The following is a 19,081-nucleotide window of genomic DNA, read 5'->3' on the forward strand; positions in this document are numbered from 1 at the left end:
GAATTTATTTTTCAATTCTAAAGTGAGATTGAGACAATGGCATTCAAGATGTGGAGGGAGAAGAGAAAGGATCTCCATCACCACTCACTTTTTGAGACGCAACTAAAGGGACAAGAAAATTCACAAACAGCCTTACCGACTCTGGGATGCTTCTTATGCTCATTGCCAATCGTTGTCAGGCTCAAAAGTGACTCTCCCCTGCTAACAAGGTGCCCCAAGGTATACCCTCATACCACGTCATACACAATAATGCAGTGTGTGATGTGTGCACAGGACCCTGTCCCAATTTGAAGCCTAATGGTTCTCTGTTACTCTCTGTCTCCATTGTCTGTGGAATGTGGTGTTTGTGCAGGAGAAAGAGGAGGTTCCACAAGCGGGGAGATTGGTGGAGAAGAAACAAAGTCACTTCTCACAGCAGGGGTGGACCGTGTATCTCGCCTGAACCTTGTGTGCCATGGTGAAGGAGAAGTGGGTGACCAATGCTTCCTTCAGCGTGGGTGGTGGTGATGGTTCTTTCATGATAACCCAGAGACGGATCATGCTAGGAGAGATGTGAGGCAGAGGGTTACTGATGCAGCCTCTCCCAAACATGAAAGTGCTTGTTTCCCAATTTTGAAGAAGACCACTCATCTCCAGTTGTCCTTCCCACCTGCCCCTATGTACTGCTTCTTGACAAATTATGCACAGGACACCTCAGAGGAGTTCAAATGAGCCATGGTGGGGCAAAATTAATTGTGTCCACACATTCTCATTGCTCCTCTGGGCAGGTGACTGCACCCCTGTGATGCTTGCAAATTAGGGGAGGAGTCTGAAATGCCATGAGGGAAAGCCTGGGGACTTACACATTACCTAACTTTCTCCAGGATGCAACTCCTTGCTAAACTCATCGGAAGAGTCACCATTATCACTAATATCACCCTCATCTTCTCCCCTGAACAAGATGAGACAGCAATAACAATCTCGTCACTGCTAGAAGTACTCCCTTCTACCCTACCACTCCTCCTGCAGAAGCAGCCATAGCGAGACGGGTGGCACCCACACTGGCACGAGAGATGATGTGGGCAGAGAGTCCAAGGGAGCGTTCGGCCGCGGGCTGCGGTAAGTTGTTGGTGCGCCGTTGAACCTCGCGGGTCCTTACAACCTGTCTGCAAACTATCCAGCCTGCTTCCGATTCTCTCACGGGCAGGCTTCACCTCCCTTAAGGTCACCAACACATTTCATAGCTTGTATAGGCCACTTCATCAGGGTTAAACTTACCATAGAGCCCTCCTTTAAATTCTATCTTAACCTTTTCACTTTTACATTATTCATAAGTTCACAAGGAAAGAAATTATGTAAATACAAATAAAAGACTAAAAAATTATTGTGGGTCCTACATTAACTTTTTTAATGTAAGGCCTGCATATTGTTTGTGTTGTGAACTTTAAAATCAAAGACTCTGGTACAACATTCTTGCTAAAGTAAAGGAGCCTAAAAAGTGAGTTTCCTACTGAAATTACACCCTCCCATCAAATTGTCCCTCTCACAGGCAATCGTAAACTACATTAAATAGAAGGGACCTTTGGATAAAAAAGAGAGGCAGAACACTGAATATGGTCTGGAAGAAACCATGTAGTCCATTAATTAATGACTGTATTAATACTTAGACTGTAAACTGTTTCCCATATTTTTTTAAATTCTAATATATTGTACGTAAATGCATATGCATACTGTATGTGTGACCTATAATTCAGATATGTGCCAGCAAAGTTGATGATTCCCAGGCATTGTATATATCTCATAGCTTATAGTTTCTGACTTGACTATAATTAAACTTTGTGGTTCCTTATGTGCCAAATCCCACATTTTGCACTTACAATGCAGATCTTAACAATAATTCAGAGTAATTTTTTTAACTGATCTGATTTTTAACCAATCAAAGTACTGCTTAATAAATACATTGCTTCTATAATTTTTTTGATTGATTATATAAGCTTTTAAGTCCTTCTTCAGAAGTCAGTCAACAACCATTTGTATTGAGGCTGTGATATGTATATTATTTAAGTAATAATCCCTGAAGAACAGGGCATTACTGGCCAATAATGCCCTGGCTGGAAGAGTTGAAGGCCCAAGGCGAAGCCGAGGGACTTTAACCCAGCCTGGGCATTATTGGCCAGTAATGCCCTTTTCTGAGGGGATTATTAATATTATAGGCTAAATGTAGGCTTTTTCATAAATAATAGACACTTTTGTATAGTTATATAGATTTTGTTATTAAAATAAAATGGTAAATACATTAAAGCACCTCTATAACACTTACACTGCAGCTATCTATATCCACACACTGCCGCCCCCTCTGTACACACACACACACACACACACACACACACACACACACACACACACACACACACACACACACACACACACACACACACACACACACACTGCAGCTCTACACACACAATACAGCAGGTCTACACACACACACACAAACTGCTGCTACACGCAAACTCTGCTGCTACACCCATAAAACACAACAGCACACCACACACACAAACGCTGCTGCTGACACACTGACACACACGTCCTGCAGCTCTACACACACACACATCAGCTCCACACACACACAGCACCTCTACACACAACACAGCAGGTCTACACAAAACAAACTGCTGCTACATGCAAACTCTGCTGCTACACACACATACAACACAACAGCACACCACACACAAACGCTGCTGCTGCTGCTGCTGCTGCTGCTGCTGCTGCTGCTGCCACACTGACACACTGACACAAACACAAACACACCCTGCTGTTGCTGCTGCTGCTACAGTGACACACTGATACAAACACACAAACACTGCTGCTTCTGCTACTGACACACTGACACAATGATAAACACACAAACACTGTTGCTGCCTCACTGACACACACACACTGCTGCTGACACACTGAGACATACAAACACACAAACTTTGCTGCTGCTGACACACTGACACACTGACACAAACACTGCTGCTGATACTGACACACTGACACACACACACTGCTGCTGCTGACACTGACACTGACACAAACACACACAAACACTGCTGCTGCTGCCACAATGACAAACACACACAAACACTGCTACTAACACACTGACACACTAATACACAAAAACTGCTGCTGCTGCTGACACACTGACACACACAAACACTGCTGCTGCTGACACACACACTTCTGCAGACACACTGACTGACAAACACACACACAGAAACTGTAGCCACAAAAAAACTGCAGAGAGCCACTCACTTGCTTTGTAGCACAGTACACACTCTATCTCCCTCCTCACTGAATCTGTCGGATCTGTTCCAGAGGCAGGGAGAGGAGTCACTGCCTGCTGCTTCCTACAGACCAATCCCCTGCCCTTTCTCAAAGCTGTTCCTACCTATGGACCAATCCCCTGCCCTGTCTCTGACAAAAAAGAAAAGCTGATTGGCTGGAAATAAACACATTTCAAGCTGCAAAAATTCTGGGCATTAGTGAATGAATAATGCCCGGAAATTTAACCAATCAGAGAGCAGGGATTTCAGTAATGCCCAGAATTTTGCAGCTTTAGTCTATAATTTTGATTAACGATTAAAATGTCCTTAGGATGAACCTTATATGTCATGGGCCCTGGCACTCCAGAGACCCTATTGCCATACCAAATACATTATGGCAAAAATGCTAATTTTCTATGGGATGATAGGGCTAATCTCTCTAATGAAGCAGCCGGTCTGATCAAAGAAGAAGAGCCTCCTCCACTTCTGTTTCCATCAGCCAGGTGGTGGTGGCGGTCATAGGATCACTACTGATGCACTGGAAAGGGTAACTGTTTGGTGTGTAATGAGAAAAACCACATGGCAATCATATGACTGGCTGTAGAAAAATTTCTACATCCCATTTCTTGACCCTCATCTCCAATATTTGAAAGCAGCGGTCTCTCAAAACACTAAAGGCTCATGTGTGAGTCCTCTTTTTACTGTTGAATAGACTCCACGTGAGTAGATTCACAGAAGGTCAGGAAATTCTGCCATAATATTTGGCATTAAGAAAAATATTATTGTTGCAGAGTACATGCAACCACACACGCACAGTCTCTTGATAAGGCTTATTTATTGAGCCTTAAAACATACACTGGCGACACACTTTATTCGAGCTCGGCTAGTCCCACGAATTCGGGTATACCCGGGTGTATTGAGGTTTGTGACTGTTTTCTGCCCGAGTGCATTGAGTTATTTTCCGGCAGGGATTGAAGCATTTTATTCCCGTTGGCTGCAATACTGCACAGTACATATATATATACTGCATTACAATTCATGAATTTATGCCATCTGGTAGACACACGAAGCATTGCAGCCTATTAAATCCTAATCATTATCATTTAACAGATCAGCCGCCCATCAGCCAGGCATGAACCCAGGCTGGGAAGGCAAATGCAACGGGGCTTGTCAGAGGTGAGGAGCGGCGCATTCCAGGTATCTGCCAGGTACATACCGGGTATTTGCTCGAATAAAGTGTGTCGGTGCAGTACAGCACACACAAAAAAAATAGCTTCTCTTCAGCAGACAAAAACAAAATAGCTTCTCTTCAGCATAGAAAACAAGGCAGCTTCTCTTCAGCATGCAGGACACAAACAGTTCATCACACATGTACTTTGAAAACAGACCTTATAGCACTAATCTCTTCAGTATTTCAGTCCTGTCTCCTGACCAGCTAGCCTGCATGTGTGTACAGCCTGGGGTTTTTAAAACACCTTGATTATGTAGCTGGGGTCAGACTAATTAAGCAGCCCTTCTCAACTGAAACTTAACCTCGTCACTGCTGCACTGCAAGCCTAAACATAGGTTTGCCAGGTATGTGGCTGGTGACGTTCATTCATCCTGTCACATTCCTCCCCTGTTAGTGTGTGGCTGGGGCCACGCACGGCTGAAGCCCGATCATCCACCCCTTCTCTAGAAAAGAAGTCAGCATTTGCATTTTCTTTTTCAGGCTTGTGCTGAATCTCAAATGAGAAGGGTTGGAGGGCCATACTGCACCGACACACTTTATTCGAGCAAATACCCAGTATGTACCTGGCAGATACCTGGAATGCGCCGCTCCTCACCTCTGACAAGCCCCGTTGCGTTTGCCTTCCCAGCCTGGGTTCATGCCTGGCTGACGGGCGGCTGATCTGTTAAATGATAATGATTAGGATTTAATAGGCTGCAATGCTTCGCGTGTCTACCAGATGGCATAAATTCATGAATTGTAATGCAGTATATATATATATACTGTGCAGTATTGCAGCCAGCGGGAATAAAATGCTTCAATCCCTGCCTGGAAAATACCTCAATGCACTCGGGCAGAAAACAGTCACAAACCTCAATACACCCGGGTATACCCGAATTCGTGGGACTAGCCGAGCTCGAATAAAGTGTGTCGCCAGTGTATACCACCTGGTCAATCTAGCATTGGAGTCCTTCATACTAGTTAACTACTTTAATGGAGCATGGTCATCACCAGAGCTAAATGGACTCCTGCCAGGTAATGCCTCAAAGCCTCGATTGCCCACTTTACTGCGAGGCACTCCTTCTCAATCACTGAGTAGTTTTTTTCCCTCGGGAACAATTTTCTACTCAGAAAAATGATCGGATGTTCCACTCCCTCAAACTGTTGTGACAACACTGCCCCTAGCCCTATCTCTGAAGCATCGGTTTGCACTACAAAAGGCCTGTTGAAGTCTGGGCTTCTAAGGACAGGACCCTCTGACAGACACCTTTTTATGTCCTCAAAAGCTCCCTGACACTCCCTTGACCATACCACTTGTGTAGAAGCACACTTTTTTGTGAGGTCCGTTAATGGGGCTGCAACTTCCGAGTAGTTGGGGATGAACCGCCGATAGTACCCTGCTAAACCCAGCAGAGAGCGTACCTGCGTTTTTGTTTGGGGGGTCGGAACTTCTTTCAGGGCAACTACATTGTCGGCTAGTGGCCTTACTTTTCCAACTCCCACTGCATACCCTAAGTATTTGGTTTCCGCCTTACCTAAGGCACATTTCTTAGGGTTGGCTGTGAGCCCTGCCTCTCTTAGAGATTTGAGGACCGCTTTCAGCTTATTTACATGGGCCCGCCAGTGTTTACTATAAATGACAATGTCACCTAGGTAGGCTGCGGGATAAGCCCTATGGGGTCTCAGCACTTTATCCATGAGTCTCTGAAATGTGGCTGGGACTCCATGCAGTCCAAATGGCATTGTCACAAACTAGTATAAACCCATGGGAGTGGCAAAGGCTGTTTTGCACTTGGACTTTTCCTCTAAAGGTATTTGCCAGTATCCTTTTGTTAAGTCCAGCGTGGATATATATTCCGCATTATAATGAAGATTATCCAAGGATAGCAGCGGAGCACAGCTGAAGGATGGGGTCAACATCAGCAATGAAAGGGTTAAAATTCTTCTTTATTGAAACATGGTGCAGAGGGGGAGACAGCAAAAACTCTAACGCGTTTCAGGCTATGCAGCCCTTTTTCAAAGAGTGAAATCGCGTCTCCACTACTCGCAGTTATGAAGGGGAAACCCCGCCCACTTTTCCCAGAGATGCCGTGCGGTTTTCGCGCGAATGCTATTAGCTCTCTCATTGGTCAGGATAGACCTCCAACTGGGAGCTGAATCAGAGAGGCATCTCTGGTAGCTGTAAATACCAGCTAGCCTTCTGATTGGTCAGAATTAGTCTCCAATCAGGATGCTGATTTGGAGATGCATCTTTGGTAGTTAGGGTTACCCGTTCAGCCGCGGGAGTGGGAGAAATAACAAAGGGTATGACATACAATTGTGAGTGACATCAGAAATATAAAAATAAAGATCAATGAAAACGCAATCAGTTTCCTCATTTGGATAGAATCAGGATATAGAATAGCCTAAGGCTTATTGTTAATAGACAGTGTCTGGTTATATCAGAAAAATATAATTACTTCTAGCCCCTAATTTATTTATAATCAATATACAGGGCAAAGAATTATTCATGATAATGTTTAGTGATGAACAGTATGTTCCTATTTTTGTGCAGAACAATAGATAAATGCTGGATCCATAGGGAATGAATACACAAATGCAGAGAGAAGGCAACAGGAGAAGATGGGAAAATAGATGAAACGGGAGGAAGGGGAGGGGGGGGGGGGGGGAACTGGAAAACAAGTGAAAAACGTGAAAAAAATGTGAAAAAAAGGGGGATAAAAACATATTGTGCATGAAAACAATAAATCATTATAATAAATCATTGTAGTAGATATAATCCATATGAGACATAGAGCATAAACAAATCAAGTAAGAAAATGTTTTAGTTCCCAGTCCTGGTTCATGCCCCTGGGTGCCATTGTCCCAAGGGCATAAATCCAGAACATCTCTCTACGATTAAGCACAGCTTCTCTATTGCCTCCCCTGACATGAGTCTGAATGTGCTCAAGAGCACTATATGTAAAAGATCTTAATGTTCCCAGAGGGCAGTGATTAAAGTGGCGTGCGACCGGGTATCTGTCATCACGTTTCTTAATACTCCTGATATGTTCATTAATTCGGACTTTTAGCGGTCTTATTGTTCGGCCCACATAATTACTCCCACAGGGACAGTTGAGTAGATATATCACAAAGTTGGTGTTACATGTAAGAAATTTCTCAATGCGATAAATCTGATTGGTATATATATTCTTAATAGATTTAAGTTCTTTGGCATATCTACATGTGTTACAGTTCCCACACCTGAAAAATCCCTTTGGTGTTGTGGGGGTGGGTTTCTTAGCAGAGCAGAACAAACTAGGTGATATATGATTCCCAATGGTCTTGGCCTTTTTAAAGACTATTTTGGGGTTAGATTTAACTAGACTCTCTAGGTCTCTATCCAGTTTTAAGATAGACCAATGTTTTTGTAAAATATACCTAATCTGTTCTGCCTGCTTAGAATAGGTGGTTATGAAGAGTGGTACCTGAGGGGTTGTATCTCCCTTAGTGTTAATTTCTCCTCTTTTCTTTCTAGTATTTTTTCTATTTTTGTTTAGGAGCTCTGCTCTATCCATTTTGAGTGCGTTCTGAAACGCAATCTCTAGGTCCTTCTCTCCATAACCCCGACTCTGAAATCTTTTTTTGAGTTCCTCAGCCTGAAGGAGGAAAGATTGTTCCGTAGAGCAAATCCTCCTTAGTCTGAGGAACTGTCCCTTTGGAATACCCCGAATTAGGGATCTTGGGTGAGCACTGTTGGACCTGAGCAGCGAATTTCTAGAATTTGTTTTTCTAAATACATTTGTCTGTATACTCAGATCCGTGTCTATGTATAGGTGTAGATCAAGATAGTCGATCTTAGTTTCATGATAGTTATGAGAAAATTTCAAATTATAAGTATTTGCTTCCAGATATTCAAAAAAGGAGTGTAAAGTGTCAATATCACCGTTCCAAATTAATATTAAATCATCAATAAATCTACGGTAGAACATAATATTGTGCCTAAAAGGATTCTTATCACCAAAAATGTGAGTGTTCTGCCAGAAACCCATGAATAAATTCGCGTACGAAGGTGCAAATGATGTGCCCATTGCTGTGCCTTGTGACTGTAAATAAAATTGTTTGTCAAACATTAAATAATTATGTTGTAACAAAAACATAAGTGCATCTAGTAAAAAAGTGCTCTGTGCTAAGTTAAGGTTAGAGTGATTAAGGAAGTGACTTATAGCTTTAGTGCCCAAGGTGTGTTCAATTATGGTGTACAGTGAGGTCACATCCAATGTGACCCATATGAAAGTATTAGACCATTTTATGTTTTGAATATCTAGAAGCAAATCTGAAGAATCCCTTAGATAAGAAGGGAGTTCTTTTACAAAGGTCTGCAAAAAATAATCAACGTACCTAGATAGACCATCTCCCAAAGATCCAATGCTAGAAATAATAGGTCTGCCAGGAGGGCTAACCAAAGATTTATGGATCTTTGGGAGATGGTGAAAAATAGGCACGTTGGGAAATGGATTGTATAAATAGGCGACTTCTTGTTTTGTAAGAACACCCAATACGCTGCCCAGGTCCAACAGGTCACGAATCATATTGTAAATTGGATAAAGATCCCACACAAGCCTTTTTGGTGGAAATTCGTGACCTGTTGGACCTGGGCAGCGTATTGGGTGTTCTTACAAAACAAGAAGTCGCCTATTTATACAATCCATTTCCCAACGTGCCTATTTTTTACCATCTCCCAAAGATCCATAAATCTTTGGTTAGCCCTCCTGGCAGACCTATTATTTCTAGCATTGGATCTTTGGGAGATGGTCTATCTAGGTACGTTGATTATTTTTTGCAGACCTTTGTAAAAGAACTCCCTTCTTATCTAAGGGATTCTTCAGATTTGCTTCTAGATATTCAAAACATAAAATGGTCTAATACTTTCATATGGGTCACATTGGATGTGACCTCACTGTACACCATAAATGAACACACCTTGGGCACTAAAGCTATAAGTCACTTCCTTAATCACTCTAACCTTAACTTAGCACAGAGCACTTTTTTACTAGATGCACTTATGTTTTTGTTACAACATAATTATTTAATGTTTGACAAACAATTTTATTTACAGTCACAAGGCACAGCAATGGGCACATCATTTGCACCTTCGTACGCGAATTTATTCATGGGTTTCTGGGAGAACACTCACATTTTTGGTGATAAGAATCCTTTTAGGCACAATATTATGTTCTACCGTAGATTTATTGATGATTTAATATTAATTTGGAACGGTGATATTGACACTTTACACTCCTTTTTTGAATATCTGGAAGCAAATACTTATAATTTGAAATTTTCTCATAACTATCATGAAACTAAGATCGACTATCTTGATCTACACCTATACATAGACACGGATCTGAGTATACAGACAAATGTATTTAGAAAAACAAATTCTAGAAATTCGCTGCTCAGGTCCAACAGTGCTCACCCAAGATCCCTAATTCGGGGTATTCCAAAGGGACAGTTCCTCAGACTAAGGAGGATTTGCTCTACGGAACAATCTTTCCTCCTTCAGGCTGAGGAACTCAAAAAAAGATTTCAGAGTCGGGGTTATGGAGAGAAGGACCTAGAGATTGCGTTTCAGAACGCACTCAAAATGGATAGAGCAGAGCTCCTAAACAAAAATAGAAAAAATACTAGAAAGAAAAGAGGAGAAATTAACACTGAGGGAGATACAACCCCTCAGGTACCACTCTTCATAACCACCTATTCTAAGCAGGCAGAACAGATTAGGTATATTTTACAAAAACATTGGTCTATCTTAAAACTGGATAGAGACCTAGAGAGTCTAGTTAAATCTAACCCCAAAATAGTCTTTAAAAAGGCCAAGACCATTGGGAATCATATATCACCTAATTTGTTCTGCTCAGCTAAGAAACCCACCCCCACAACACCAAAGGGATTTTTCAGGTGTGGGAACTGTAACACATGTAGATATGCCAAAGAACTTAAATCTATTAAGAATATATATACCAATCAGATTTATCGCATTGAGAAATTTCTTACATGTAACACCAACTTTGTGATATATCTACTCAACTGTCCCTGTGGGAGTAATTATGTGGGCCGAACAATAAGACCGCTAAAAGTCCGAATTAATGAACATATCAGGAGTATTAAGAAACGTGATGACAGATACCCGGTCGCACGCCACTTTAATCACTGCCCTCTGGGAACATTAAAATCTTTTACATATAGTGCTCTTGAGCACATTCAGACTCATGTCAGGGGAGGCAATAGAGAAGCTGTGCTTAATCGTAGAGAGATGTTCTGGATTTATGCCCTTGGGACAATGGCACCCAGGGGCATGAACCAGGACTGGGAACTAAAACATTTTCTTACTTGATTTGTTTATGCTCTATGTCTCATATGGATTATATCTACTACAATGATTTATTATAATGATTTATTGTTTTCATGCACAATATGTTTTTATCCCCCTTTTTTTCACATTTTTTTCACGTTTTTCACTTGTTTTCCAGTTCCCCCCCCCCCCTCCCCTTCCTCCCGTTTCATCTATTTTCCCATCTTCTCCTGTTGCCTTCTCTCTGCATTTGTGTATTCATTCCCTATGGATCCAGCATTTATCTATTGTTCTGCACAAAAATAGGAACATACTGTTCATCACTAAACATTATCATGAATAATTCTTTGCCCTGTATATTGATTATAAATAAATTAGGGGCTAGAAGTAATTATATTTTTCTGATATAACCAGACACTGTCTATTAACAATAAGCCTTAGGCTATTCTATATCCTGATTCTATCCAAATGAGGAAACTGATTGCGTTTTCATTGATCTTTATTTTTATATTTCTGTTGTCACTCACAATTGTATGTCATACCCTTTGTTATTTCTCCCACTCCCGCGGCTGAACGGGTAACCCTAACTACCAAAGATGCATCTCCAAATCAGCATCCCGATTGGAGACTAATTCTGACCAATCAGAAGGCTAGCTGGTATTTACAGCTACCAGAGATGCCTCTCTGATTCAGCTCCCAGTTGGAGGTCTATCCTGACCAATGAGAGAGCTAATAGCATTCGCGCGAAAACCGCACGGCATCTCTGGGAAAAGTGGGCGGGGTTTCCCCTTCATAACTGCGAGTAGTGGAGACGCGATTTCACTCTTTGAAAAAGGGCTGCATAGCCTGAAACGCGTTAGAGTTTTTGCTGTCTCCCCCTCTGCACCATGTTTCAATAAAGAAGAATTTTAAACCTTTCATTGCTGATGTTGACCCCATCCTTCAGCTGTGCTCCGCTGCTATCCTTGGATAATCTTCATTATATTTACCTATTCAGCGTGATGCACGCACAAAATGGACCAAGGTTTCAATAAGAGTTTTGATTCTCCCCACTCATGGATTCAGGGGGAGTTGCTGACCAGTAACAGTGCCGCAGGTAAGAGAGATTTTTTTTAGTCTGGTGAGGTGCTTTTCTAGCATTATAAATGTGTCCTCACTAAAGACAGATTACTCTTTTATACCACTCCCTGCTTTATGATGCACTGGGTCCAATACTCTTTATTACTCAATTAACCTTGTCCTAACCTGTTTATTTACATTTTTGAGCAACCATTGTCATTGTACCCCATTTTGCTGAAGCACTGTTTATAAGGAACCTTTCCTTTACCTCCTACTGTGATATATACAAAACAGTTGCACGCTTAAGGGAGACACTCATGTTATATGAACTATATCACTGGGGATCATCATACATAACATTGTGATTACTGAATCACGGTTTCAACCTACTTTTTAATACTGGTTGCCAGGGGGGAGGCACTTTGTTTCCACAAAATGGATGAGGATGCACAGGACTCAGACACAGTGGACATGATGAACAGTACATTTGTTCAGAAATGTGCAGACAATACCACTAGAAAACGCAGAGCAGCGTATTTATTTGACAACACTGTACATGATGTTTGTGAAGATACAGCTGATCTTGGCTTCTATTTTAACAAATTGGAAAGGATCCTTCTCACCAATATTCGGTTATGGTGGGATATCACCACACTTGACAATTATCTCATTACCAAACGAATATCAAGGGGACTTCGCGTTAAAAAAGTGCCCTCCTTTGGCTTCCCCTCCAAAGATTTTGAATTGGAGTGAACGAGTATCCTCAATGAATGTTCTCTTAAATTGATGGACCTAATAATAAAGACAAAGGTACAAGAACGGATTAATGTTAAGAAAGATATTAAAAATATACAGCAGAAACTTAATCAATTCAAGGAAATGAAAGACTTTGAGACTATGGATAAAAGGTTGTCTAACAACATAGAAAAGGCTGAGAAAGAGATTATGGTCAAAAAACAAGAAAAGTTCGACCGAGATAGAGTCGATTACGAACGGAACCAGGTGTATATGTGGCAAAGATTACCACCACCTAGGACACCTACTCGCCAAAACCCTGCATATAGAAATCCTAAGCTGTCTGAGGGCTTCTGAGTGGTAGGCCTCTAAGTGCATCACCACCACTGCACCCCCTTTGTCCGCACTCTTTATAACTATATTTGATCTTTTTTTGAGTGTGGAGAGATGTAGATGTTCCTCTTTTGTCATGTTATTAAAGGGGGGTGTGGTAAATGAGTAACCCTTGGCCATAAGTTGTAGATCTTTCTCAACCAATTTCTCAAATGTCTCTAAATGAGGGCCTTTTGTAAAGTTCGGGCAGAAGATTGACTTATTTCTAAAGGAAGTGTGCTTAGTTCCCGTAAGGAATGCCAGTTGTTCTTCCTTATCTATACAGTCTGCAATTTCATCTTCACCTATAAGGTCAGTAAGGTCCTGTATCGCGCCAAACTCTTTGAAAGATAGTCTTTCCCCCCGTGTGTCATCAAACACATGGTGGGGATCAATGTCCCCAGCATCTGATGGGGGAGACACGGGGATCTGAACACCCTTAGAAGAAAAGAATTTTTTCAAGGAAAGTTTCCTAATAAATCTCTGGAGATCTATAATAGTGTTAAATAAATCAAAGTCATTCATAATGGCAAAATTGAGGCCCTTGTTCAGGATCGCCAGTTCTCCATCCGAGATCGGAATGCCTGAAATATTCAAAACATTATTAGTATTTGTTATGGATCGATCTTTCGTTTCTTTAATGCCACGTCTTTTTGGCGAGCGCCTAGTCCTTTTGGATAGTTTTTTGAGGACTTGTTACTTCGTAGTTCATAGGAAGTGGACGCTTCTCCTCTTTGACTTGATTCATAATCCGTGCTGTCCCGGCCTCTGTCTGTGTCCTCGTCAGTTGAAAATGACACTATTTGTTGACGGGTCTCTACGTCCGAGATGTCAGAGACACTGGATGTTTCAGATGATTTCTTAAGGATAGATCTCTTTGGTGTTGATTTCTTGGGATGTTCTTTTTGTGATTCAGGGGGAGTTGCTGACCAGTAACAGTGCCGCAGGTAAGAGAGATTTTTTTTAGTCTGGTGAGGTGCTTTTCTAGCATTATAAATGTGTCCTCACTAAAGACAGATTACTCTTTTATACCACTCCCTGCTTTATGATGCACTGGGTCCAATACTCTTTATTACTCAATTAACCTTGTCCTAACCTGTTTATTTACATTTTTGAGCAACCATTGTCATTGTACCCCATTTTGCTGAAGCACTGTTTATAAGGAACCTTTCCTTTACCTCCTACTGTGATATATTCCGCATTACCAAGGGCGTCAATTAACTCGTCCACCCTTGGCATCGGATATGCATCAAACTTGGATATCGCATTGACCTTTCAGAGGTCCACACAAAATCTTACCTTCCCTTTGGATTTATTGACCATAGCTAGTGGACTACACCACTCACTGCATGATTCCTCAATCACTCCTAAGTGTAACATTTCTTGTACCTCCTTCTCTACCAGGGCCCTACCACTTTCAGGCAACTTATAAGGACGTGAACGTACTTTTACCCCAGGTGCTGTCTCGATCACATGTGAAATTAAATTAGTTTGCCCTGGCAAATCAGAAAAAAACATCATGGAATTGTGTAATTATTTCTAACAAGTCCCTTTTTGTTCAGAGGACAACTGTCTACCCATTGGGATTTTATCGTCACCCACGATGTTCTCCCATGGGGGCTTAGGGCCCAAGTCCGTTTCCTCCTCCACCGAGTGGATGAATAGAGATCACTGAATCTTCCAGGGTTTCAGCAAGTTCACATGGTAAATTTGTTTACCCTTCCTGGACCTTGGTTGAGCGATCTCGTAATCCACATCACCCATGCGGTGGAGTACTTCGAATGGGTGCTGCCATTTGGCTAGGAGTTTGCTCTCACAACTGGGTAACAACAACATCACTTGATCTCCTGCGTGAAACACTCTCATACGAGCATTTTGATTGTTATGTCTCTCCTGACTGTCCTGGGCTGATCTAAGATTCTCCATTGCAAAATGCCCAACCACATCTAGGCGCTTCCTAAGGTCCAATACATACTGCACCGACACACTTTATTCGAGCAAATACCCAGTATGTACCTGGCAGATACCTGGAATGCGCCGCTCCTCACCTCTGACAAGCCCCGTTGCGTTTGCCTTCCCAGCCTGGGTTCATGCCTGGCTGACAGGCGGCTGATCTGTTAAATGATAATGATTAGGATTTAATAGGCTGCAATGCTTTGCGTGTCTACCAGATGGCATAAATTCATGAATTGTAATGCAGTATATATATATATATATATATATATATATACTGTGCAGCCAGCGGGAATAAAATGCTTCAATCCCTGCTTGGAAAATACCTCAATGCACTCGGGCAGAAAACCTCAATACACCCGGGTATACCCGAATTCGTGGGACTAGTCGAGCTCGAATAAAGTGTGTCGCCTGTGTATTGCAGGGTATTCTTAGAAGGGGGCCGCTGTTCCTCCCAGGACTCCTTTAGGAGGTCTAGGATACCCCGGGGTTTGCGGCCAACAGCAATTCAAATGGAGAGAATCCCGTGGAGGCCTGGGGAACTTCCCGCACTGCAAACAGCAGAAAAGGGAGAAGTTCATCTCAGGCTCTCTTCTCTGAATCTACAAATTTTCTCAGCATCCCTTTCAGAGTTCGGTTAAATCTTTCCACCAATCCGTCAGTCAGTGGATGGTAGACCGATGTCCGAACAGACTTGTCCTCTAGTAATTTTAAGACATCCTGCATCAGTTTAGCCATAAAATTTGTACCTTGGTCTGTCAACATAACCTAGGGAAGTCCAACCCGTGAGAACAGCTCCAACAACTTGTTGGCTACTTGCTTCACCATTGCTGTTCTCAGGGGGATCACCTCAGGATATCTTGTTGCATAGTCAACTATTACAAGAATAAACCTGTGTCCTTTCGCAGAAGGTTCTAGAGGTCCTTCCAAGTCTACCCCAATCCTCTCAAAGGGAACTGACACCAACGGTAGAGGAACCAAAGGGGCTGGTTTTTGTCCCTTCGGACTAGTTAGCTGGCACTCCGGACATGCCGCACATAACTTAGCAATATCACTATGCATCCCTGGCCAATAGAATTGGGGAGAAATATGGTCCAATGTTTTATCCCTGCCAAGGTGACCACCCCAAGGGACAGTATGGGCTAGAGTGAACACAGATTTAACAAATGCCTTGGGAACCAATATCTGTCTGGTGACCTCCCCTGTTTGTGTCTGCCTATTCACCCTATACAGGATATCATTTGATAATTCAAAATGGGGGATTAGTATCACCCCCTGTGCATTCAATATCTGCTCATCAATTTTTACCACCTTATCAAACTGTCTAGAAAGGACTGGGTCTTCCCTTTGCCTCTGGCAAAAATCAGGGAGGTATAGGTCTGGTAAATCTCCAGGGCCATATCCCCCTCCCTCTGGCCATCCCCAGCCATCACTTGTGACTTCTGGATACTAGAATGGTCACCTTGAGACCCAGATTTCTGCAACCAGTCCTGTTTGTCAGAGCGTCTTTGCTTCCGAGTCTTTGGAACCCGGTGTCTACTGGGAAAAAGGTCTGCCGAGAAGGGGAACAGTTTGCCAGGGTTTTCCTGAGCCATAGAATAAGGCTCCTCGTGAGAGACTGGAGCCATTAGGTCCGAAAAGAAAGGCCAGTCCCGGCCGAGCACAACAGGGGCAGGGAGCCAAGGAGCGACTCCTACTTCGAGGTAGTCCTCCTGACCTTTTACCTGTAGCCGGATTGTGGCTGTTGGATACCATTTTACATTGCCGTGTATACATTCTATACTCCATGGAGAGTCAAAAGAACACACGTTAGGCGGTAACAGTTCCTGGAAGACCAGAGTTTTCCCAGAGCCCGAATCTACAAGGGCCTGGACGGTTTTTCCCCCAACCTGGGCTGGAAGTAGCCAGGGCTTGTAATTTTCTCCAGGTGAAGGCCGAGGCGACGGTCCTGCTGAAGGAACAATTCATCTGTTGACAGTCCACATGCCGGTGGCCTTATTCTCCGTAGGCGGAACCTGGAGAGGGTTCCCTCGCAGGAGGGTGCCACGGATAGCGTTCAGCTGGACCAGATACTGAAGACCAGGAATCTGGCGGGTCCTGTGGGCGACATCCTTGGAAGTTCCTCTCCTTTGACGACAAGCCGGCATCAGGAAGGGGATGAGGATCTCGGCGGTGCCCGGCGTTTTGACTTCTTCCTTGTTGGAAGGACTGCTCCTTTCGAGGCACTTGGCGGTTGCGTATGTAGGGGCCTTAGTTTCCCCGTTGGTCCGATCTCCCTCTTTGGGCATCTGCAAGTGTCGGTAAAGCCGGATCCGTCGGGTCCAAGACACTCGTCTGGTCCTCGGCCCCAAGGAAGTTCTCAACGAGTCAGACCACCAAAGCTAGGGTATCAGTAGGATGGCGTTTTACCCTAGAGCGTGCGGAAGGGGTTATTACTTGTAGGAATTGTTCCAACACAACTTGTTCAAGAACAGTTTCCTTAGTGTGTTGCTCATGTTGTATCCAGTGGTTACACAAGTCCTATAACCACTGAGCTAGGACCCGGGGTCTCATCTTAGAGGTGTACTTCCGGTTCCGGAACTGTTGCCTGTAGGTCTCTGGGGTCAGACCTAAGCGATCCAGTATGGCGGCTTTTACTTGTTTGTACTCCATTGCCTGGTCCGCTGTGAGGCCTTGATATGCGGCCTGGGCTTCTCCTATAAGGAGCGGGGCCAAAGCAGTTGCCCAGAGATTTGCAGCCCAGCCCTGAGCTTTGGCAACACTTTCAAAATGTCAGTAGAAAAGCCTCTGGATCCTCGTTCAGAGCCATTTTCCTCAGGAGGACCGGGGGTTTGTTCGCAAGTTCTGGACTGGCAGACCCCTGGAATTGGGTCAGCAGCTTGGCCATCCGCTCATCCTGTGCTGCCTGCTGCTGGGTTAGGAGCTGGGTTTGCTGCTGCAATAGTAGTTGGGCCTGCTCCTGCATTAACAGTCCCTGCTGTCTGGTCTGCTCGCACAGAAACTCTTTTAAAAATTCTGCAATGTTTCTCATTTGTGTGTGTGTGTGTGGCCCTTCAGCTGCAGGGGCCTCTCAAAATCCCGGCACTTCTGACAACATATGTTGCAGAGTACATGCAACCACACACGCGGGGTCTCTTGATAAGGCTTATTTATTGAGCCTTAAAACATACAGCACCTAAAATAAAATAGCTTCTCTTCAGCATAGAAAACAAGGCAGCTTCTCTTCAGCATGCAGGACACAGACATTTCATCACACATGTACTTTGAAAACAGACCTTATAGCAGTAATCTCTTCAGTATTTCAGTCCTGTCTCCTGACCAGCTAGCCTGCATGTGTATACAGCCTTGGGGTTTTAAAACACCTTGATTATGCAGCTGGGGTCAGACTAATTAAGCAGCCCTTCTCAACTGACACTTAACCTCGTCACTGCTGCACTGCAAGCCTAAACATAGGTTTGCCAGGTATATGGCTGGTGACGTTCATTAACCCTGTCACAATTACCTTGCAATATTTTTGCGGGTGAATATACAATGCACTAAGAACATAAGAATATGCACAATATTAGCAGTACAAATCAATATACTGTACTAATTGCAATCTATGAGAGAATAAGAACATTAGAAATGGAAAATAAGCTAATGTGAATATGCAATTCAAAGTATATTCAAATTATTTAAATGAGCAAATTTCCCAGGTGTGTTCACAGGTACTCTCCATATGTTGTAAAGAGCAGTGTTTTAAAAGATATATAAATTAATTGGTACTCTACAATATACAGTACAGTAGGTCTCTCTCCCTCTCCTTTCTCCCTTAGGCCAAAGTGAATTAAGCAAGGAAAGGTTAAATTAATACGAATCAATAGTTGCTAAGCTGGAATAGTTGCAATAATTAATTGCCCTTTTCTTCCCACACATACAAGAGAGGATCCATCATAGGAGAGATGTAGGGAGATAGCATTATGATTTCTGTATGAGTGGAATATATATAGGTAGGTGCTGAAGAGTCTTTTATGCACTAGCAACCCTTACAATAATCAAATCCCAGTAAAACACTAATAAAAGTATAAATGGCAAATTAATCATTTATTAGTTTAATTGGCTTTATATTTTTTTTTAATAGTTTTGAAACCT

Source organism: Ascaphus truei, chromosome 4, assembly GCF_040206685.1.
Source record: "Ascaphus truei isolate aAscTru1 chromosome 4, aAscTru1.hap1, whole genome shotgun sequence".
Lineage (NCBI taxonomy): Eukaryota > Metazoa > Chordata > Amphibia > Anura > Ascaphidae > Ascaphus > Ascaphus truei.